This window comes from Mobula birostris, chromosome 7, assembly GCF_030028105.1.
Source record: "Mobula birostris isolate sMobBir1 chromosome 7, sMobBir1.hap1, whole genome shotgun sequence".
In the NCBI taxonomy this organism is placed as follows: domain Eukaryota; kingdom Metazoa; phylum Chordata; class Chondrichthyes; order Myliobatiformes; family Myliobatidae; genus Mobula; species Mobula birostris.
Window position 1 is genome coordinate 43718147 of NC_092376.1, and position 24834 is coordinate 43742980.

Below are 24834 nucleotides of genomic sequence, written 5' to 3' on the forward strand. Positions count from 1 at the left end.
TTAACTATGGGACTTGGTCTTTTAAGTCTGTAACATAAATGTAAGGGTAAATTGATTATAAAACAGTATATATGGGTCTTACTCTATTTTTTGTAACATTCCTCAGCAAAATAAACTGGCAGTATTTTTGATAGAAATGGTTGTAGTATGACATTCTTAAGGAAACATTTTGAAATTGGATGTAGAATGCTGGTGGTTGATGTCAAGGTTAGAGTGCGGAGCTGAAATACAAAGCCGTTTTATAAAAGAGGGCAAGTATACAGTTAATGCTGGTTACATGCAAAAGATTAAGCTGTCATGAAGTGCATATTCAGGATTTTATTTTATATTGCGTTAAACAAAGGAAGCAAGTAGAGTTTGCATGCATGAAATCTGGGTAAGGATCTCATCTCAGGATTTAATTTATTTAAAAACATCTTGGGCTTGTCTCTAACAATTTTGGAGAATATTGATCACCATGTAAAAATAAAAATGTGATGCTTTTGTTGTCAAGAATCTTTCTGATGCCTACTGTAGTTTTCTCTAAAGAATCATTGAAAGGATACCTAGACCTTGGAAAGAGTACAGCTTCACTAGAATTTATCCAGGATTCAAAATGTTAAACTATGGGAAAAGTACACATAAAATTGTATCACTTTGAGTAGGTGGTGCTTTAATTTGTGATTTTTATTAAATCTGTATTTAATTTGAATGTTACTAGTGAAATTACTTCCTCCATGGAAATCTCAGATGAATAGACAAAATCTTAAAATTTTGAGCAACTTTATTTAGGACTGAATTGAAGAGAGATCTTTACATACAAAATGTATTTAAAATCTAGAACCCTGTCAATGGCCTGTGAATAATAGGTCAGTTCAGATTTTTAAAACTGATAAATTTGGGCAACAATATGAGGTTGTGGATTGTAAAGATTGTAAATAGGATTATTATTTAGATGAATGACTATATACTTGGAAAGCAGAATAAGCAAGATTACTGCTATCTTATATGTGCTTGCTATTTTAAATATGTTTTATGTGTCTTGTGCTGTGTACATGTATGACTGTTGGCACTGTGCTTTGCATCTTTGCACCAGAATAACACTGTTTCGTCTGGCTGTATTCATGAGTATTCTTGTATGGTTGAATGACAATTAAACTTGAACTTGAAGAATTTGGCTGCCTGTTGTTATAACTGTTCTCATCGTGGAGTGACCTTAACATCTCTTCAAGGTGAAGTGGCACTGCAGTCATACTACTCCCACCTTAGTGCGCTGCATTTATGTGATGTCCTGTACATAAAAGCAGAGATGGAAGATTAGATAGCGGCTTTGCAGAATATCTATTCACAGTCTCCATGGTAACCCTGATATTCTAGGTGTTTGTCCATGAAATTCTTCAGTAAGTGCTGATAGACCTTTGCGTCTAACATTTTGTGTTATTTTACATTAACAGCATCTGCAATTATTGTTTTTCAGTGTAGTGTTAAGTTTGGAAGTTAGCTTGCTTCATTCTTTTGAAATAAAAATTGATTTTATTGTATTCCGTTGTATCTGCTCTTTTTTATTTATAATAGTAAAGTGACAATTTATATATGCAAACACGAGGAAATCTGCAGATGCTGGAAATTCAAGCAACACAAACAAAAATTGCTGGTGAATGCAGCAGGCCAGGCAGCATCTATAGGAAGAGGTACAGTCGATGTTTTGGGCCGAGACCCTTCGTCAGGACTAACTGAAAGAAGAGGTAGTAAGAGATTTGAAACTGGGAGGGGGAGGGGGAGATCTGAAATGATGGGAGAAGACAGGAGGGGGAAGGATGGAGTTAAGAGCTGGAAAGTTGATTAGCAAAAGGGATACGAGGCTGGAGAAGGGGGAGGATCATGGGATGGGAGGCCTAGGGAGAAAGAAAGGGGGAGGGGAGACCAGAGGATGGGCAAGGAGGGACAGAAGGAGGAAAAAAAGGGGGGGGGAGGAAATAATAAATAAATAAGGGATGGGATACAAAGGGGAAGTGGGGCATTAATGGAAGTTAGAGAAGTCAGTGTTCATGCCATCAGGTTGGAGGCTACCCAGATGGAATATAAGGTGTTGTTCCTCCAACCTGAGTGTGGCTTCATCTTGACAGTAGAGGAGGCCGTAGATGGACATATCGGAATAGGATGTGGAATTAAAATGTGTGGCCACTGGGAGATCCCGCTTCCTCTGGCAGACAGAGCGTAGGTGTTCAGCGAAACGGTCTCCCAGTCTGTGTCGGGTCTCGCTAATATATAGAAAGCCGCATCGGGAGCAGCCCAGCCGACTCACAGGTGAAATGTCGCCTCACCTGGAAGGACTATCTGGGGCCCTGAATGGCAGTGAGGGAGGAAGTGTAAGGGCATGTGTAGCACTTGTTCCGCTTACAAGGATAAGTGGCGGGAGGGAGATCGGTGGGGAGGGATGGGGGCGACAAATGGACAGGGAGTCGCGTAGGGAGCGATCCCTGCGGAAAGCAGAAAGGTGGGGTGGGAAAGATGTGCTTGGTGGTGGGATTGCGTTGGAGGTGGCGGAAGTTACGGAGAATTATATGTTGGACCCGGAGGCTGGTGGGGTGGTAGGTGAGGACAAAGGGAACCCTATTCCTAGTGGGGTGGTGGGAGGATGGGATGAGAGCAGATGTGCGTGAAATGGGAGAGATGCGTTTGAGAGCAGAGTTGATGGTGGAGGAAGGGAAGCCCCTTTCTTTAAAAAAGGAGGACATCTCCTTCACCCTGGAATAAAAAGCCTCATCCTCTGGGTAGCCTCCAACCTGATGGCATGAACATTGACTTCTCTAACTTCCGATAATGCCCCACCTCCCCTTCGTACCCCATCCCTTATTTATTTATTTACTTATCTATCTATCTATTCCCCTTTTTTTCTCTCTTTTTTCTCCCTCTGTCCCTCTCACTATAACTCCTTGCCCATCCTTTGGGCTCCCTCCCCCTTTCTTTCTCCCTAGGCCTCCTGTCCCATGATCCTCTCCCTTCTCCAGCTTCATATCCCTTTTGCCAATCAACTTTCCAGCTCTTAGCTCCATCCCTCCCCCTCCTGTCTCCTCCTATCATTTTGGATCTCCCCCTCACCCTCCCACTTTCAAATCTCTTACTAGCTCTTCTTTCAGTTAGTCCTGATGCAGGGTCTCGGCTTGAAACGTCGACTGTACCTCTTCCTATAGATGCTGCCTGGCCTACTGTGTTCACCAGCATGTTTTGTGTGTGTTGATAATTCATATAGTTGGAGTGTAGAACTGACAGTAGCATCTAATCAAACGCGTTTCTATAAGATCATGGCTAGTCTGTACCTCATTGCTCAATTGTATCTTATTATCAGTCCATGTTCTTTGATTCTCTCCTACTTGAAATCTAAATTACTGATGGCCAAGTGAGTGATCACAAGTGGTAAACACCATAAAATGAGGTTCCGTTCTCTTTCTAATGTCAAGGGGTTAATAGCTAAATTTATTCAATCTGTTCTTTTGTAAGAAACTTTTGTGACCATAACATTGAATGAATATAATGTTTTAAATCCACTGAATGCCAACTTGGATATATTGTTTGGTCAGTTTGTGCTACTAGTATTTTGTCTTCATTTCTACTGTGAAATAATTACAGAATAAATATTTCTGTTATTTATTGAATAGAGGTTGATTATTAACCTAGATCACCCCGACTAGATAAGCCCTATTATCTATCCCTAAAGTTGCAATGCGAAAAAAGGTAAAGTGTGTGTGATGTACAAGCAGGATGGAGAAGAGTGAAGCTTTCATGTACAGGTGTCCCCCGCTTTTCGAATGTTCGCTTTACGAAACCTCACTGTTACGAAAGACTTACATTAGTTCTCTGTTTTCACTAACAGAATGTGTTTTCACTATTACGAAGAAAGGCAGCACGCGGGGAAAAGCAGCGTGCGAAGAAAAAAATCAGCATGTGCCCCGAGCAGCCGCTCTCCCCGGGAACGGCATTCTAGCTGGCATTGCTTAAACACGTGCCTGTGAGCAGCCGTTTGCAAGATGAGTTCTAACGTATCAGAAAAGCCTAAAAGAGCTCGTAAGGGTGGTACACTTAGCGTAAAGCTAGACATAATTAAGCGTTTTGATCGTGGTGCACGAAGTAAGGACAACGTGAGTTTGGCTTGTGGAAGTTGATGAAGATGATGTTGAAGAGATTTAGGCATCCCATGACCAAGAACTGATAGATGAAGAGCTGATGTAATTGGAAGAGGAAAGGATAACAATCGAAACCGAATGAGTAATGATAAAGTACGACTTTAATTTTGAAAGGGTACGTAGCTTTAGGGCATATTTTCAAGATGGTTTGAGTGTTTACAAAGAACTGTATGATAGAAAAATGCGCGAGGCTCAGCCGTCAAGCAAGCCTTCCACATCAGCCACAGCAGATGACGAACCTCGACCTTTGACATCGAAGCAGGTATAGATAGGAGAAGATGACCTGCCTGCCCTAATGGAAACAGATGATGATGAGATGACACCCCAGTGTCCCACCACCCCAACCCCCAGGCCGCGGACAGATACCGATTCGCGGAGAATGCAGCGGTAGCCGGGAGGCACTCAGCTCATCTTTAAGAAAAAAGCAGAAATAAACATGCTAATTAATTAGGTGCCGCCTGGGACGTAATTGTCGGCCCAGATCAGAGGTGATGCAATCGGCAATCGCCTCTGATCTGGGCCGACAATTACGTGCCGGGCGGCACCTAATTAATTAGCATGTTTGTTTCGACTTTTTTCTTAAAGATGTGTTGTGTGCCTCCCGGCTACCGCTGTACCCTTGCATGCTTCGCACATCGGTATCGGTTCGCTGCCCGGAGGGTGGGGGCCACTGCACCACCCAAACTCTGACAACTCAATCTAACACACCACCATCAGTGTGCTTGGCGCTCTCCTCCTGATTCACGTGAGTGATACTACACTGTACATACATTATTTCTACTTTATATAAGCTGTGTATTTTTATGTGCTATTTGGTATGATTTGGCAGCTTCATAGCTTAAAGGTTACTGGAGAGCCCTTGCGCCATGTTTCTGTGGCGAGCGCTTGCGTGAGATTTTCGCAACGGAGAACAGTTCAGGCAATGATTGTGGATAAGTATTTCTACTTTATATAGGCTATGTATTTATCATATCATTCCTGCTTTTACTATATGTTACTGTTATTTTAGGTTTTATGTGTTATTTGGCATGATTTGGGAGGTTATTTTTGGGTCTGCGAATGCTCACAAAATTTTCCCATATAAATAAATGGTAATTGCTTCTTCGCTTTACGACATTCCGGCTTACGAACCATTTCATAGGAACGCTCTACCTTTGGATGGTGGGGGAAACCTGTATTTATCACTGCATAGTGAAAACCATTTTTTATGGAACTAAAAATGAAGTGGAAAATTGATTTGTTTCTAATTCTCAACCTTTGCTGAAAAGTTTGCCTAGAAATTGTATTCCTTGACTAGTCGTGTTTAGGCAACCAGCACCAGTTGCACCTGTGTCTATAGGAAACAACTGTTTTGTTCATTTACAAATTATTATCTGTGCAAGCAGTGCAGTTAAGTGCATTGGTGAATTGGGGATTAATAATTTTATATGATATTCAACAGTGGCTGAAGCCCTTATTCATTAGAATGAACAGCCTGAAATAGAGCAAAACATATATGCAGATATTGAAAAACTGGATTAAAAATCAAAATTGAAAAATTGCGCAATTCAGATAGTATTCTATGCAATGAGAAACATTAACTGTTTCTCCTTTTCACAGGTGTTGCCTGCCCTGAGATTTTCAAGCATTTCAAATTTTTATTCAAAATATCAGTAGCATCAAAACGGTGGATATGGCTTGAAGAACAAGAGAGTTGATAGCACCTCAAAAAAAGCAGCCTTCTAATGTTTGATGCTTTAGGAGTAAAATGTCACAATTTATCTTGTAGTGAGTTGACTCATCAAAAATACTAAACCAAGCTTTAAGTTCAAAGAACTTGGTTCCTTGTTTAGTGGCTACTATAGGGCAAACCAGAAAGATCGCAGAACTCATTTCACACTAGTAATTAACACAAATTCAGAGATTTGTTCCAATTTTGAGTAAAAAAAATCTTGAACACCAGGTGGAGCTCTGCATATTAATTTCAATTTGGGGGAAATGAATTAAAATTTTACATTGTAATTATCTGGGTTGACACCTGCTGAAAATAGCTTACATTTAAATATTTGCTTGTGCAAATAAAGATAATTATATTGGTTATATTACATTGGAGTTCAATTGCAAAACTCGAGCTATTTAAATTTTAATACTGATGTCTTGATACTGAGATATATTCTATTTTTAGTTCTTTGGGATCTTTGTAAGCATGCACCCTAGTTAAATGTGTTATCTGTAACATGTTAAATGATTCTCTTAACTGAAATGGCATCTCAGAGAGGAAAGGTATATTTATGTTACATGTTAGAGGCCTAAGGAAGTCTGTTGTTTGTCAAGGCATGTATCTGCTTCGGGTCAGGGTCACAACACAGAGAAGCAGAGTATGTAAAATATCCTTTGAAGAACCTTGGGATTGTTTTGATTTGATACTAATGAAACAATTTTGAATGGCGTAGCAAGTTAATGAACTTGCTATTTTCTAAGTTTTCTTCAGTGGCTGGTCATGAGTGCTGAAATTGCCTGTTTGGGGTTTGAAGAGATTGCCAGTTTGACATATTAACTATAAACATTCATTACAAGACCAAGACTCCCACAACTTTCTGTCTCTTGGGAGGCTTCATTCTGTTCTGTTTGCTTCTCCATGTGCATTTGTTTAGTTTATTTCAACTATGAAACTTTCTGTACTGGCACCTTTTGAAATATACTCCTTTTTATAGTGGACTGCCTTTTACTGCTCATTACTTCTCATACCTCTTTTCTCATTTTGTCTCCTCTGGAATGTAATAGGAAAATATTTACCTTGGGCCCTGTCTTCCGCTCCACCAGGCTCCACATTCATTGGATTACCTTTTGCAATTTCCACTAGCCTCAAGTAGTTTCCACTATCCTTCCTGTCAGGGTTTCAAAGAGATCACTTCATGGTCTCTTAATCTGCTGCTCTGTACTCGCCTTCCAGTCCAGTGTACTATGTTCACATTGAGGCCTCCAACACATTGGAGCAGCCAAACTTTTATGAAGCACCTGTATTCAACCCACAGAAATAATTCTGATCTTTGGAATTGCCTGCCGTTTTGGAATTCTGATCTTTGGAATTGCACTCCCATTCTGACCTATCCGGATTCTTACACTGTTCAAGGCTCAAAGCAAGCTTGAGGAACAACACCTCAGCTTTTGTCTAAGTGGATTCCAGCCTTCCATCTTGAATTCTCTTGTTTTACATAACCCTCCTTTTTTTTCCTCCAGCCTGTAGTATTTCTACCATTCATCTGTATTTTGGCTCAGTTTTTGTCCCTTCGTTAGTTCAATTCAAACCTTTTGGGCATGCCTCACTGTTCTGCTGTTAGCAACATAACAGCACAAACAATTGACATAATGTTCTGAACAAAATGATGTATTAACATATTTGTTTTCCTTCTATCAGAGAAGTTCCATTTGTCATATCCATTCTCTCCCCCTCATTCTCTGGAATTGAGAACCAGTCTGTTTTCTCTTTCCTAAATCTGATGCTGGGTCTTAGATTAGGAAATGTTAACTCTGTTCCTCTTTGCTCTTTGAGCATTACCGGCATTTTCCTGTTGCTCCTGAGATTTGTTTCTGCATCATTTAAACATGTGATTTCTGCTGCTATGTCCGTTCCAACTCGATCTTTAACATTAACTAAGATCGCACACTGCCATTATGAAAGACATGCTCAAAAAGTGTAATCTAACTTTTCCTTGTCAATATTGTCCTTGGCTTTCAGTGGGATAGATGACTGAAATGAAGGGAAGCTTTATAATGCAAATGAGGTTTCATGAACTCTCCATTTTAAACAAGGCTAACACCTAACATCCCTTCTAATAAACTATATAGTAATATATTTTTAAAGATGTAAACTGTGATTAAGTAGTGAAAATCCCTATGGTGATATGTTTTAATGTCAAAACAGGTGACATTTTAACATGTTTTTTTTAGCTTGGTTAGTGAATAAAAGTCTAACTAGATTGTTCAAGAACTTTTGAAAATAGGTCATTACTGACAATGTGGCTGGGGTGAAAATAAATGATGTTAAAAGTTCAAGCAAATTCGCTAATAGAAAGGTTGTGAGTGGTAGTAAAGATCTTCTGAGGTGTATATATTTCAGTGCTAGGAGTATTGCGGGGAAGGCGGATGAGTTGAGGGCGTGGATTGACACGTGGAGTTATGACGTTATAGCAATTAGTGAAACTTGACTACAGGAGGGGCAGGACTGGCAGTTTAATATTCCAGGGTTCCGATGTTTCAGATGTGATCGAGGCAGAGGAATGAAAAGTGGGGGAGTAGCATTGCTTGTTAGGGAAAATATTACAGCAGTGCTCAGGCAGGACAGATTAGAGGGCTTGTCTACTGAGTCCCTATGGGTGGAGCTGAGAAACAGGAAAGGTATGGCAACATTAGTGGGATTGTATTACAGACCACCCAATAGTCAATGAGAATTGGAAGAGCAAATCTGCAGAGAAATAGCAGGCAACTGCAGGAAACATAAAGTTATGGTGGTAGGGGATTTTAATTTTCCATATATTGATTGGGACTCCCATACTGTTAAGGGTCTAGATGGTTTAGAGTTTGTAAAATGTGTTCAGGAAAGTTTTCTAAATCAATATATAGAGGGACCAACTAGAGGGGATGCAATATTGGATCTCCTGTTAGGAAACGAGTTAGGACAAGTGACTGAAGTCTGAGTAGGGGAGCACTTTGGTTCCAGTGATCATAACTCCATTAGTTTCAACTTGATCATGGACAAGGATAGATCTGGTCCTAGGGTTGAGGTTCTGAACTGGAAGAAGGCCAAATTTGAAGAAATGAGAAAGGATCTAAAAAGCGTGGATTGGGACAGGTTGTTCTCTGGCAAAGATGTGATCGGTAGGTGGGAAGCCTTCAAAGGAGAAATTTTGAGAGTGCAGAGTTTGTATATTCCTGTCAGGATTAAAGGCAAAGTGAATAGGAATAAGGAACCTTGGTTCTCCAGGGATATTGCAACTCTGATAAAGAAGAAGAGGGAGTTGTATGACATGTATAGGAAACAGGGAGTAAATAAGGTGCTTGAGGAGTATAAGAAGTGCAAGAAAATACTTAAGAAAGAAATCAGGAGGGCAAAAAGAAGACATGGGGTTGCCTTGGCAGTCAAAGTGAAGGATAATCCAAAGAGCTTTTATAGGTATATTAAGAGCAAAAGGATAGTAAGGGACAAAATTGGTCCTCTTGAAGATCAGAGTGGTCGGCTATGTATGGAACCAAAAGAAATGGGGGAGATCTTAAATGGTTTTTTATGCATCTGTATTTACTGAGGAAACTGGCGTGGTGTCTATGGAAATAAGGCTCAGTGCTGGAACCCCAGTTGTTTACAATATATATTAATGACTTGGATGAGGGAATTAAATGCAGCATCTCCAAGTTTGCGGATGACACAAAGCTGGGCGGCAGTGTTCGCTGTGAGGAGGATGCTAAGAGGATGCAGGGTGACTTGGATAGGTTAGGCGAGTGGGCAAATTCATGGCAGATGCAATTTAATGTGGATAAATGTGAAGTTATCCACTTTGGTGGCAAAAACAGGAAAACAGATTATTATCTGAATGGTGGCTGATTAGGAAAAGGGGAGGTGCAACGAGACCTGGGTGTCATTATACACCAGTCATTGAAAGTGGGCATGCATGTACAGCAGGCGGTGAAAAAGGCGAATGGTATGCTGGCATTTATAGCAAGAGGATTCGAGTACAGGTGCAGGGAGGTACTACTGCAGTTGTACAAGGCCTTGGTGAGACCACACCTGGAGTATTGTGTGCAGTTTTGGTCCCCTAATCTGAGGAAAGACACCCTTGCCATAGAGGGAGTACAAAGAAGGTTCACCAGATTGATTCCTGGGATGGCAGGACTTTCATATGATGAAAGACTGGATGAACTAGGCTTATACTCGTTGGAATTTAGAAGATTGAGGGGGGATCTGATTGAAACGTATAAAATTCTAAAGGGATTGTACAGGCTAGATGCAAGAAGATTGTTCCTGATGTTGGGGAAGTCCAGAACGAGGGGTCACAGTTTGAGGATAAAGGGGAAGCCTTTTAGGACCGAGATTAGGAAAAACTTCACACAGAGAGTGGTGAATCTGTGGAATTCTCTGCCACAGGAAACAGTTGAGGCCAGTTCATTGGCTATATTTAAGAGGGAGTTAGATATGGCCTTTGTGGCTAAAGGGATCGGGGGTATGGAGGGAAGGCTGGTGCAGGGTTCTGAGTTGGATGATCAGCCATGATCATACTGAATGGCGGTGCAGGCTCAAAGGGCCGAATGGCCTACTCCTGCACCTATTTTCTATGTTTCTATGTTGTTCCGTTGTTTAAAAAAGGATCGAAAAGTAATCTGGGAAATTATAGGCCGGTAAGTTTATCCTCGGTAGTAGGTAAGTTATTGGAGGGAGTACTAAGAGACAGAATCTACAAGCATTTGGATAGACAGGGACTTATTAGGGAGAGTCAACATAGCTTTGTGCGTGGTAGGTCATGTTTGACCAGAAAAAAGCCAGAGGACATGGGTTCAGGGTGAGGGGGAAAAAGTTTAAAGGGAACATTAAGGGGGCTTCTTCACACAGAGAGTGGTAAAAGTGGCGTCACAGGTAGATAGGGCCGTAAAGAGAGCTCTTAGTACATTGGTGTTTATTAATCAAAGTATTCAGTATAAGAGCTGGGATGTTATGATGAGGTTGTATAAGGCATTGGTGAGGCCGAATCTGGAGTATTGTGTTCAGTTTTCATCACCAAATTACAGGAAGGATATAAATAAGGTTGAAAGAGTGCAGAGAAGGTTTACAAGGATGTTGCCGGGACTTGAGAAACTCGAAAAGTTGAATAGGTTAGGACTTCATTCCCTGGAGTGTAGAAGAATGAGGGGAGATTTGATAGAGATATATAAAATTATGATGTGTATAGATAGAGTGAATGCAAGCAGGCTTTTTCCACTGACGCAAGGGGAGAAAAAAACCAGAGGACATGGGTTAAGGGTGAGGGGGCAAAAGTTTAAAGGGAACATCAGGGAGGGCTTCTTCACACAGAGGATGGTGGGAGTATGGAATGAGCTGCCAGAGGAGGTGGTAAATGCAGGTTCTTTTTTAACATTTAAGAATAAATTAGACAGATACACGGATGGGAGGTGTATGGAGGGATATGGTCCGTGTGCAGGTCAGTGGGAGTAGGCAGAAAATGGTTCGGCACAGCCAAGAAGGGCCAAAAGGCCTGTTTCTGTGCTGTAGTTTTTCTATGGTTTCTATGGTTTCTATCATAATACTGTTAAAATCTGACTTGATGACTACTTGTTGATACTGTAAAGCTTAAGCCGTGAATAATTGCTATATGTGCATGATGGTCATTTAATACTCCAAAGTGTCTGTTGCCTTTGGAGGCATTCCCAATGAGAACTCTTTGACAAGAGAAATATTAATGTTTAAAAAATTTTTTGCCTTTTTATTCTATTCAAATTAAAAAAAACACAACTAATGAATTTGTTTGCCTTATTTCATTCTTTTTTATTTTAAGCAACAAGATCTGCCCATCTCCCACCAATTCTTCTCATTGTCATAACCTCCTGAGAAATTAGATCATCTTAATTTACCTGTATATTAAATGCAATAGGTAAAGATAACTATAAGCAATAAGATTTTGGGCATTTAGGATACAATTAGGAAGCAAAAGTCAGATAACAGAAACAACTCAGAAATGTAACTTAGTGCTTTCCATTTATCTGGGTGCAGTTCCAAGGCTTGACCTTTGCATGATTCAGCACATCACCTGGTCTTCCACCCTAAACATTCACTTGTGTCACAGCCGGTGCATCGTAGCAGCAGTGAGTAACATCTACAAAATGCATTGTAGCACCTACCAAGGTTATGAGAGCAAAATAGACAGGAAATACTGGAAGCAATAACGCTGGAATTATTCAATAGCTCAAGCTGTTCCCATGGAGGCAAAAGGGGTAAGTTGTTGTTTTAGGTTTTGACCCTGAATTAGGACTGAACAAACAAGATTGCTAGTATATAGCAATGTGTTTATGGATTGGATTGAGGCTGATACGTGATAGGTGGAGACAGATGGGAAAAAGAAGATGGGCAGATGGAACTAGGTAGGGGGAGGAGCCTGGAGGGATGAGCAAAGGGAGATGAAAACTAGACAAGTATGTTTGGGAAGAGAGCACTGAGGGTGTGGATTACATGTAGTGAAAATTTAATATTCGTACCATTGGGTTGCAAGCTAGCCAAGCTGAATATGAGATGTTCTTCCAATTTGACTTTTCCATAGCAATAGAGAAAGCTAAGGACAGACAGGTTGGTATGGGATTGGCAAGGGTAGTTAAAATGACATGCACTGGAATCTCAAGCTGGTCACTGTAGACGAAGCTCAGGTGCAACACAAAATGGTTGTCCAGTCTACTGAATTTGGTTTTCGTGATGTGGCTTTCTCTGCAATGTTGAAACCATGCATAGACTGAGACTGGGCAGAAAATGGATGTAAGCCATGTTTGCTCCCTCCATTCACAGGAACAGGATTTTTGGCCTACAATGTCTTTGCCAAATACAATGGCAAATTCCATATCACTCCATTCCTTGCTTATTCATGTGTCTATTTAAAGGCTACTTAAATAGCATTATTGTAACTATTTCCACCACAGCTCCTGGCAGCCTGTTCCAGACACCTATTATGCTTCTGTTGGGAAATAAAATCTTGCTCCCTATATCTCTCTTTAAATTTTACCTGTCTTAAACCCCTCATCTGGTGTTTAACATTTTTGCCTTAAGAAAATTACATTAGATTAAGATTGTGTACCCAATCGATGCCTCTCATAATTATAAAAAATTCTTTTAGGTCTTCCTTCAGCCACTGGCACGCCAGAATAAACAACTCAGGTTTATTCAACCTCTCCTTATAGCTCATACACTCTAATCCAGGTATCCTGGCAAACCTCTTCTGTGCCCTTTCCAAAGCCTCTAATCCTTCCTTTAATGGGAAGACCAGAATTGCACACAGTACTCCAAGTGTGGCCTAACTAAGTTTAACATTAACTACTGCATGTCTATCTGTTCTTGTACTCAGTGTTCTGAGCAGTGGAGGCAATCATGCCAAATGTCACCTCTACCACTTTAGTGACTTGTCTGGTCATTTTTAGTGAGCTATGGGCCTTGACCTCAAGATCTCTTGGTACATTTATACTGCTAAGGGCCCTACTATTGACTGTATACTTTCTCTTGCATTAGACCTCCAAAAGTGTAACATCTCAGATTAAACTCCATCTGTCACTTTCTGCCCCTGTCTGTAATTGATCTACATTATATCTCCTGTATCCTTTGATAGCCCTCTGCACTATTCACAACTGTACCAATCATTGTGTCATCTGCTGTGTTGCTCATACAGCCATCTACATTTCCTTCCAAATCATTTAAATGTATCGCAAAGGGATAAAAAGAAAATGCTTAGTTTATTTAAAATAAATTTAGAAATTTACTTTTCTAACATTTCTCCAAAACCTCAACTGTTCGCTTCCTCTCATCATTGCTGCCTGCATTGTTGAGTTCCTCCAACATTTTTGTGTATTGCACTATGCTTCCAGAATAAAATGTTACAGTGTAGAGAAAGTGCAGGGCAGGTAGACAGTAAGTTGTGAGTTAGATTGTGAGGTCCAGAGTCCATCTTATACTGGAGAACACTTCAACCATCTTGTAACAATGGAATAGAAGCTGTCTTGAACCTCGTGGTATGTGGTTTTAGGCTTTTGTATCTTCTGGCCAGTGGGAGTGGGGAGAAAAAAGAATGTTCAGGTTGGGTGAGATCTTTAGTTGTTTTATCAAAGCAGCGAGAACTGCAGACAGTTCATGGAAGGGAAGTTAGTTTTCTTGATTTGATTACTTTGTTAACTTTGATTTGAGCCTAGCTCTGAGTTCCTTTTCCCAAGCAGTAAGGCTGATCAACACCTCTAACCACTAACAATCACTGACAGAAGATGATGAAGTAGTAGTAGAGGGGGTGTTGCAGAGTCCCCTTGTGTGTACACACTCCTGTGCCAAGCATCACTTTATGGATATATGGTCTATCCGTCTACATAAGCTATCTTATGTATTTATATATGTTTTGTTTCTTATTATGTGTTCTTTATCTTATTGTTTCTTTTTGTACTGCATTGGATCTGGAGTAACAATTATTTCCTCCTCCTTTACACTTATGTACTGGAAATGACATTAAATAATTTAGAATGATGTGGTATTATTCCAATGTAATTCAAATTGCACTGTTCCTTTTTAAAGTTGGAATCCCATGTACATTTCAGAACTTCCCAACAAAGCAATTTCTTTTTTCGAAAGTTGCCATTTAATCTTTATCAAGAACCTTTTATTAAGCTACAAGTGATCAACAATACTAAAAATTGTATTTAGATTTTCAATATGGAATAGCTAGTGAAATGTCAACAAGCTTTTTCTTAAGTTTGATTGCTCTGCTTGATTGCAACAAAATTGCATGACTCCATTCTTTTGCAATGCCTCTCCTCCTTCAGGGGACTTGGACATCAGAATCAGGGTTATTGTCACTGATTTGTGTGTTGTGAATGTGTTTTGCAGCAGCAGTGCAGTGCAGAGACCTAAAAATCACAATAAATTACAAATCAAATCATGGAATAATTAAGTAGCCATGAACTTTTCAGAAATCTGATAGCAGAGGGGAAGCTGCTGTTCCTAAACCATAGAGGTTCCTCAAGCTCCTGTAACTTCTCCCTAATGCCAGTAATGAGAAGAGGGCATGTCCTGGATGGTGCGGATTCTTGGTGATGGATGATGCCACCATGAATCTTGGCATAAACTCTTCAAAATGAACTTTGTTTTAGTATAATAATAATAATAAAAAAGAATGTTTGGAATTCTTAGCTATTTAGGCACAATCTGAAACGATGTGTTTTAGGCCAATCACCTTTCAACAGATTAACTTTTGACTTTGTTTCTTACTCTGCAGATGCTGTCGGACTCTACTGAGCACTTCTCGCATTCTCTGGATTTATTTCAGATTTCCAGCAAGTGCAATTTTTTTTGCTTTTGTACTGAACTACTACCTTACCAGTTTTCTTTAGTTTCCTGCTTGGCCTTATTTTAAATGATGAGAAATCAGGTTGGACCTGCTGATGACTTCACCTGAATTTACAATGTGTTCCCGCTCCCAATCTCTTTTTACAAACGTATTTTCTTTTCTACACATTGTAGTGCTGACTGTTCTACCTTCCTCCCTCGAACATATTCATGAAGCTGTCACAAGTTTCTGGTGCTTGCACTTGCTTCAACCCATTCAAAATAGCTATTGACACTTGCTAACCATTACAGTTCTTAACTTTCCATTGTCATTAACAATCAATGCATAGTATACATGTAACTCAGCCAAGAATGTAATGTAACACTACTATGTGCCAGCGATCACCGATTGGGGTTCAATTCCCGCTGTTGCCTGTGAGGAGTTTATAGCCTATGGTAGTGTGACGCTATTACAGCTTGGGGCATTCTGGAGGTCAGAGTTCAATTCCAACGCTGTTCTGTAAGGAGCTTGTACATCCTTCCTGTGGAATGCTTGGGTTTCACTTGGTGCTCTGGTTTCCTCCCACAGTTCAAAGACATATTCGGTAGATTACTTGGTCATTGTAAATTGTCTTGTGATTAGGATTGGGTTAATCAGATTTGCCAGGGTTGCTGGGGCGACGTGTCTCAAAGGACGGGAAGGGCCAACTCTGCACTGTTAAAGTGAAAAAAAGATATATTGTTAAGGTTACTGAATTGTGGGCATGCTGTGTTGGCACCGGAAGTGTGGCAGCCCTTGTGGGCTGCCCAGCACAATCCTCTCTGATTAGATTTGACGCAAACAAAACATTTCACTGTCTGTTTCGATGTACATGTGACAAATAAAGCTACTCTTTTTCTTTCTTTTGTATTTCTTCTTTTAATTTGTTATTTAAGAGCTTTGAATATATTTTACATCCATAGCACTGAGACTTTGCTAGTCAAACAGTAATATTATTGGTTTCAATGAGTCTATGGCTTTGCTTTATCATTGATAATATTATTTTCTTCAACTTCCAGCTAATCCAATTATATTCCTGCTTTCCTTATTCATCCCAGTACAATTGTGCTAGTTGTGGCTTTCCTTGTACAGAGGAGTTATTGAGAAAAGTTGCACTTGTGCCATTGCACTAAGATCACAATGTTAAATGTACTGAGTTGCTTCATAAGATGACATTGTTTGACTTTCCTTTAATGCTAATGGATTTTCAGTTAAGCGCAGTGCCACATATGAAAAGTTTTATTTTTTCCCCTTCTTTGGTAGCTATCTTGATCTATATCAGGGACTCGAAATCTTCATAATCTGAACTGGAGTTCCTATCCTGAAAGTAATCTTCAGCCACAATGTCTGTCCAAACACAATGCCAAATGAAACTTAATCCATATGATCCATTTCCCTGCATTCCCTGCATATCCTTGTTCCGTCTGAAAGCCAATTAATTGCCACAAAAGTAATTGTTTCCCCCATTGTCCCAGGTAGCCTGTTCCAGACATCTACCACTCTGTGTTTAAAAAAAAACTTGCCCTGCTTACTCCTTTAATCTTTTCCCCTCCTTACCTTAAATGTATATTCCGTAGTATTACGCAGTTCTAGTCTGGGGAAAAGATTCCGTCTGTCTCATAATTTTATAAACTTCTATCAAGTGGCCCTCCGATATTCCAGTTTATCCAGTATTCCAGTAGCTCATGCCCTCTAATCCAGTAAACCTCTTCTGTAACCTTTCTAAAGCCTCCACATCTTTCCTGTAATGGGATAACATAAATTACTCACAGAAGTCCAAGTGTAGCCTGACCAAAGTTTTATAATAACTGTAGTATGATTTACTCACTCTTGTACTCAATACCCTGTCCAGTGAAGGCAAGCATGTCATATGCCACTATTACCATCCAACCTGCTTGCGTGACCACTTTCGAAGAGCTCTGGACTTGAGCCTGAAGGTCCCTCTGTACATCAATGTGGTTAAAGGTCTTGCCATTTACTGTGCACTATCCCTTACATTTGATCTTATAAAGTGCAACAACTCACATTTGCTCAGATTAAATCCTATCTGCCATTTCTCTACCCCAATCTGTAACTGATCTATATTCTTCAATATCCAGAACTCCACCAATCTTTGTGTCATTTGCAAACTCACTAACCTGTCCTTCTGCATTTTCAATTATTTATACATAGAAGCAACAAAGAGGTCGCAGCATTAATCCTGTTGTGTTTGTTTATCTATAACTATTGATGAGACCCTGAGCCTCGAGACAGAACAAAGTTGGAACATGGAACAAACTTTTACTTAGCAACCCACCCAGCCAAAGAACAACAGTGCAACCACAGCATGACTATTTAAATGGTCACAAAGAACATTTGAGACGTTGTCAGGAACAAGGCCAATCAGAGAAAGTCAGACTGGGATTGGTTGACAGCCGAACAAAAGGCGTTTGCTTTTGGCCATAACACCTCCCTCTTGAAGATGATTACCGGTAGGATTGGAGCCGAAGGTTGACTTGGTTTGGAACAATTGGCTTGCCATGGCGATCAGTCCATCTTCATGGTCACGGGTTGTCATGTTCTCATTGAGATGTTGTTTGCGGCTGTAGTGCCGCTGGTGGTTGGATAAATTGAATCCTTCTAGGGGGAGATGAAGGTGCAGCCCTGTGTTTGATGATCTGCCTAATGAGCCTGGACGCTGTGGCAGCATTGCATCCAACACTGTGCGGTTTCTTTCCCAAAAAACGCTTCAACTGGAGCTCTCCCCTCGGGGCTTGGTGCTGTGTAATTTGACATATCAGCAAAAATGTGTTGTGAGCTTCAGTCAAGCTCCTTCCCTTTTTGATTTTAGAAGTGACCGTTGGAAGGTATCCACAAAACTCTCTGCTTGGCCATTGGACTGTGGATGATATGGGGTGTGAGTGGTTGTGGATAATTACCTGTTGCAGAATGCAGCAAACTGCTGTGTACTGAATTGTGTGCTTTTGTCAGAAACAAGTGTTCTGACATCCCAAAGTAGCTGAAGATCTGCAGCTGCTGTTGAATGATGGCCTCTGCCATTGTTGACTTAATAGTTCAAAGTAAATTTATTCTCCAAGTACATATACTACTCTCAGGTTCATTGTCTTGTGGGCATTCACAGTCAATGCAAAGAAACATAATAGCATCAATGAAAATGGGACACAAACAAAGTTGGGCAAGTAACCAATGTGCAAAAGGTGACAAACTCTGGAAATACAAAAACCCAAAATAATAATAAATAAGCAATCCATATCGAGAGTATGAGTTGTAGAGTCCTTGAAAGTTAGTCCATATCTTGTGGAGCACACGCTCAAAATGCTGGAGGAACTCAGCAGACCAGACAGCATCTATGGAAAAAAGTACAGTCGACGTTTCGACCCTTCATAAGTTGTGGATTCAGTTGAGTGTCGCGGTGAGTGAAGTTACCCTGCTAGTTCAAGAGCTTGATGGTTGAAGGAAAATAACTGTTCCTGAACTTGGTGTTGTGGGATCTGAGGCTACAGTATTTTCTTCCTGATGGCAGGAACAAGAAGACAGCATGGCCTGGATGGTGAGGGTTCTTGATAATGGATACTGCTTTCTTATAACAGTGTTCCTCGTAGATGTGCCCAATGGTGGAGAGGGCTTTGTCCACTACTTTTAGTACACTTTTACATTAAAGGGCATGGGTGTTTCCATACCAAGACATGATATAACCAGTCAGTATGCTTTCCACCTGTAAAAGTTTGTCAAAGTATGGTGACAAGCCGAATCTTTGCAAACTTCTAAGAAAGTTGAAACTCCTAAGGAAGTAGAGGCATTACCATGCTTTCTTCATAATTGTTTGTTTTTCTTTACCGTGCCCATGGTTTGCTCTTTATCAAATTATGGTATTGCTTTGCACTATTGTAACTATATGTTATAATTATGTGGCTTTTGTCAGTTTTAGTCTTGGTCTGTCTTGTGTTTCTGTGATATCATACCGGAGGAACATTGTATCATTTCTTAATGCATGCATTTCTAAATGACAATAAACGAGGACTGAGTGTCCTCATAATCTAATAATCTAATCTAATTGTTCTTATGTGCTGGGTGCTGGGCAGATACTCTGAAATGATAACACCAAGGGATTTAAAATTGCTGACCTCTTTCACCTCTGATCCCCTGATGAGGACTGACTCATGGACCTCTGGTTTCCTCCTCCTGTAGTCAATAATCAGCTCTTTAGTGTTCTGTCATTGAGTCTGAGTTTGTTGTTGTGGCACCACTCAGTTAAATTTTCAATTTCCCTCAATATATGCTGATTTGTCACCACCTTTGTTTTGGCTAACAACAGTGGTGTCATTAGCAAACGAAAATATGACATTGAAGCTGTACTTAGCCTCACAGTCATAAGTATAAAGCGACTAGAACAGGGGACAAGCACATAGCCTTGTGGTGCACCTGTGCTGATGGAGATTGTAAAGAGATGTTGCCAATCTGAATTGACTTGGGTCTGCAAGTGAGGAAATCAAGGATCCAATTACACAAGGAGGCATTGAAGCCTAAGTTTTGGAGCTTATTGATTAGTTTTGAGAGGATGATAGTGTTGAATGCCAAGCTGTAGTCAACAAAGAGCATCCTGATATATGCATCTTCACTGTCCAGATGTTTCAGGGTTGAGTGAAGGGTGTACGAAATGGCATCTGCAGTGGACATTTTGTACTGATTGACAAATTGGAGCAGATCTAAATCACTCCTCAGGTAGGAGTTTATGTCTGTTGAGAAACCTCTCAAAGCACTTCATCACAGTGGTTGTAAGTGCTACTGGACAATAGTCATTAAGGCAGGTTACCATGTTCATCTTAGGCGCGGATATAATTGAAGACTGCTTGAAGCGGATGGATACCACAGACTGCAGAAGTCAGAGGTTAAAGGTATTAGTGAACACTCCAGCCAATTGATTAGCACAAGTCTTCAGTGCTTGGCCAGGTATCCCATTTGGGCTAGGTGCGTTTTGTGGATTCACCCTCCAGAAGGATGTTCTCACATTGGCCTCATGGACTGAAATCACAGGGTTGACAGATGCTGTGGGAGTTCATGAAGGTGCGTCCACGTTTTGAATGTTCAAACTGAAGTAATACTTCTGGCCATGTGGAAAAGGCATCAACCAGGATGAAGGAGGTACATCCATTGATTGGGTCAGCAAAGTCAATATGTACTTGACTCCAAGGTCTAGTAACCTGTTTGTGGATCGGCTCCACTTGAATTCTTTGCTACCGTAGAGCACTGCTTGGATACTGATGTGATAACTTTGTCTTTGCTAGCCAGTACACAAAGCTTCTCACCGGACTTTCATTTGATTGATGCCTAGATGACCATGGTGGAATTGTTTCAGGACTTTTGTTTGAGGTGTTTATAAGCTGCTGGAAAATTGAAAGAACAGCCTTTACACCAAAAGATAGATAGAGGAAGGAAAACAACCTTTTGTATTGATGAGAAGCTCCTGTGAAGTTTTTGCCATTTCTACCTGGAGGTCGGCTTCAGTCAAGTTCAACTTTGCAGAGTGGTGACAAATTTGGCAAAGAGGTCCGCAGGCACCAGTAACGCCTACTAGTGTGTCTCCAGAGCCGCACTGAGATTAGCTGAGAAGTCTGTAGTGCAGCTTGCCAACTAGGTGGAGGGTTTCACGATGCAGTGCGAGCAGAATGATGAGTTGATTTGACTGGTGGGGACCCAAGTTCCTGCCACATGGGTTTGGAGATTATGGTGATGTCTTTTGCCATATTGAGTTGCAGCTTGACCAACTGATTGTTGATAAAGACGTTGATGTAAAGATATTGAAGTTTCAAAAACCATCAAAATCTGCAGGACGTAAACACGAGGAATTCTACAGATGCTGGAAATTCAAGCAACACACATCAAAGTTGCTGGTGAATGCAGCAGGCCAGGCAGCATCTCTAGGAAGAGGTACAGTCGGCGTTTTGGGCCGAGACCCTTCGTCAGGACTAACTGAAGGAAGAGCTAGTAAGAGATTTGAAAGTTGGAGGGGGAGATCCAAAATGATAGGAGAAGACAGGAGGGGGAGGGATGGAGCCAAGAGCTGGACAGGTGATTGACAAAAGGGATATGAGAGGATCATGGGACAGGAGGCCCAGGGAGAAGGAAAAGAGGGGGGGAGGAACCCAGAGGATGGGCAAGGGGTATAGTCGGAGGGACAGAGGGAGAAAAAGGAGAGAGAGAGAGAAAGAATGTGTGTATATAAATAAATAACAGATGGGGTACGACGGGGAGGTGGGGCATTAGCGGAAGTTAGAGAAGTCAATGTTCATGCCATCAGGTTGGAGGCTACTCAGATGGAATATGAAGTGTTGTTCCTCCAATCTGAGTGTGGCTTCATCTTTACAGTAGAGGAGGCCATGGATAGACATATCAGAATGGGAATGGGATGTGGAATTAAAATATGTGGCCCCTGGGAGATCCTGCTTTCTCTGGCGGACAGAGCTTAGGTGTTCAGCAAAACAATCTCCCAGTCTGTGTCGGGTCTCGCCAATATATGGAAGGCCACATCGGGAGCACCGGACGCAATATATCAGGGTGATCTGGGCCTCCTGTCCCATGATCCTCTCATATCCCTTTTGCCCAATCACTTGTCCAGGTCTTGGCTCCATCCCTCCCCCTCCTGTCTTCTCCTATCATTTTGGATCTCCCCTTCCCCCTCCCACTTTCAAATCTCTTACTAGCTCTTCCTTCAGTTAGTCCTGACGAAGGGTCTTGGCCTGAAACATTGACTGTACCTCTTCCTATAGATGCTGCCTGGCCTGCTGCGTTCATCAGCAAAATCTGCAGAAAGCTTAATGGCCATGTTCAAAGTTGATTTCTCTTGGTGGTGAAGTCAACTTTGAATGTGGGCCATTAAACTCCTTTTAGATTTTGATGGCTTTTGCAACTTCTTGTCTTTGTGTTTCACTGACCTAGAAGACAGTGAGATGACAAAAGCCTTCTTTGTGACCATAGCATTGCCATTTGCTACAAATGCGTGTCTTGCTTAATGCCATGCACCACATTTCCAACAAGCTGCTTGGAGACCTGCTGAGTGATGATGTCTGGGCTACTGGAAATTGCATCAACATGATCCTGTTAGACCAGATTGAAATTGTGTTTCAGGTTGATCAAACACTGTCATTCTTGAGTGACGGCTTGTAAGGTTATATCAGGGCCTTGCTCCAGTCTGGCCAGCAGCTATTTGTGAATGCCTGCATTGCCAAGTGCCTGAAGTCTGCAAATAAAACTACGATATTTGAACTGCAATTCAGCCATGTTACTCAGTTTGAACTTTTCACATTCACGATTGATGACACCAGCACTTGTGATGAAGTCATTGGCGTTGTGTATATGTTGTAGGTGATGGAGTGAATACTGAAGAGAAGTGGTTGCTCTCCAAAAAAGCTTGTTAGCTGTCGGACCTTGAGGTTGCTCCAGTTAAGGAAGATCACCCCTCCCCTCCCTCCCCCCCCTCCCCCCAGGGAGTGGCACATTCTCTTCTAGGTCTGCTTTGGTTCTCTGCCTACTCTGGATCTTTTAGTCTCTAATTGCTAATGAGTCAGTTAAGTTAACCTGCTTAACTACCTCACTCTTCTCTCCTCCTCGAACACCCCCCCCCGAGCACAATGCAGACTACCCTTTCTGCACCAATCCCAACCTTGCCATCAAACCCACAGACAAAGGAGGTGCTGTTGTAGTGTGGTGGACTGACCTCTACCTTACTGAGATAGGTGGCAACTCTCAGCCACCTTCTCTTACTTACCCCCTGAAAGGGCTCCACTCCAGACCATCAGAAATCTGTCTCCAGCACCATCACTAACCTCATCATTGTGAAGAACTTCCATCTACTGCTACCAAACTCAGTAGTTCCCATTACCCAGCACTGCTTGTTTCTATCTTCTACCCAAGATCCATAGACTTGACTGTCCGGGTCTCCTCAACAGCATTCAGTTCTGTGGCTTGACTGCCTCAGTTTCACCATGGATGTCCAACTCTATACACTTCTATCCCCCATCAAGTGGACCTAAAATTCCAACACTTCTTTTTCAACTAAAGACCCTGCTTGACCACCACCCTCCTCTTGTCTGGCAGAACTGGTCCTCACCCTCAACAGTTTCTCCAAACTGAAGGGGGAGCCGTGGGCACTCTGATGAGCCCCAGCTATACCTGCCTATTTGTTGACTCTGTAGAACAGTTCGTGTTCCAGCCTTCCCAACTCTTCCTGCACTACACAGATGACTGCATTGGTGCTGTTTCATGCACCCATGCTGAACTTGTCAATTTCATCGGCTTTGCATCCAACTTCCACCCTGCCCTTAAATTCACATGGTCCATCTCTGATATGATTGCTGATCCAGTTACCACATTTTCATACAGATTGTTGATATTCTTGACTAACAACAACGGACCTAGCACTGATCCCTGTGACACACCACTTATCACAGGCCTTTAGTCAGAAAGGCAGCCATCTACAACCACTCTCTGACTTCTTCTGCAAAACCAATGTCTAATCCAGTCTACTGCCTCATCTTTATACCAAGCGACTGAACATTCTTGACCAACCTCCCATACCAAATTCCTTGGTAATATCCATGTAGGCAACATCTACTGCCTTGCCTGCATCTACTTTCCTGGTAACTTCCTTGAAGAACTCTATAATATTGGTTAGACATGGCCTACCAGACACAAAGCCATGTTGACTATCCCTAGTCAGTTATTGTCTATCCAAATACTTATATATTCTGTCCCTTAGAACGCCTTCCACTAATTTTCCCACTACTGATGTCAGGCTCACTGGTCTATAATTTCTTGGCTTATTCTTGGAGCTTTTCTTAAACAATGGAACAATATGACCTATCCTCCAGTCCTCTGGTACCTCACCTGTGCCAAAGGATGTTTTAACTAACTCTGCTAGGGCCTCTGCAATTTCTGCACTAGCTTCCCACAGGGTCTGAGGAAACATCTTGTCAGACCTTAGGGAATTATCCACTGTAATTTGCCTCAAGAGAGCAAACATCTCCCCCCCCTTTGTAATCTGTATAGGGTCCATAAAGTTGTTGCCATTTTGCCTCACTTCTCTCGACTCTGTATTGGTCTCCTGAAGAAATACATATTTTAAAAAATTCATTTCAGATCTCCTCCATGTCTTTTGGCTCCATACATGGATTACCATTCTGATCTTCCAGAGAACCAATTTTATCCCTTGCTATCCTCTTACTCATATCAGTAGAAGTCCTTAGGATTCTCCTTCACCCTGTCTGCCAGAACAACCTCATGTTGTATTTTAGCCCTCCTGATTTCCTTAAGTGTACTCTTGCATTTTTTGTACTCAGGTACCACAATTGTTCCTGCCCGCCTAAATCTGCTATGTACCTTTTCTTCCTTAACCAGAGCCTCAATATATCTACCAAAAAAGAACAAGGTTCCATAAACCGGTTATCTTTGCCTTTTATTCTGACAGGAACATACAAGCTTTGTCCTCTCAAAATTTCACTTTTGAAGGCCTTCCACTTAGCAAATACACCTTTGCCGGAATACAGCCTGTCCCAATCCACACTTGCCAGATCCTTTCTGCTACCATCAAAATTGCCCTTTCTCCAATT

The 24834-nt window shown here is 41.3% G+C and overlaps 1 protein-coding gene across 4 annotated transcripts in view; it reads left to right on the forward strand.

Moving 5' to 3' along the window:
- Positions 1-24834, forward strand: part of LOC140200153 (spermatogenesis-associated protein 13-like) — a 256449-nt gene that overhangs the window by 41379 nt on the left and 190236 nt on the right. Inside the window, exon 1 of one of the 4 annotated variants that reach the window (XM_072263031.1) lies at positions 4791-4908. The exons of the other annotated variants lie outside the window; for them this stretch is intronic. The gene's annotated coding sequence lies outside the window, so the exon portion shown is untranslated. Of the gene's footprint in view, positions 1-4790; positions 4909-24834 lie in introns of those variants that run through there. 4 annotated transcript variants of the gene reach the window in all.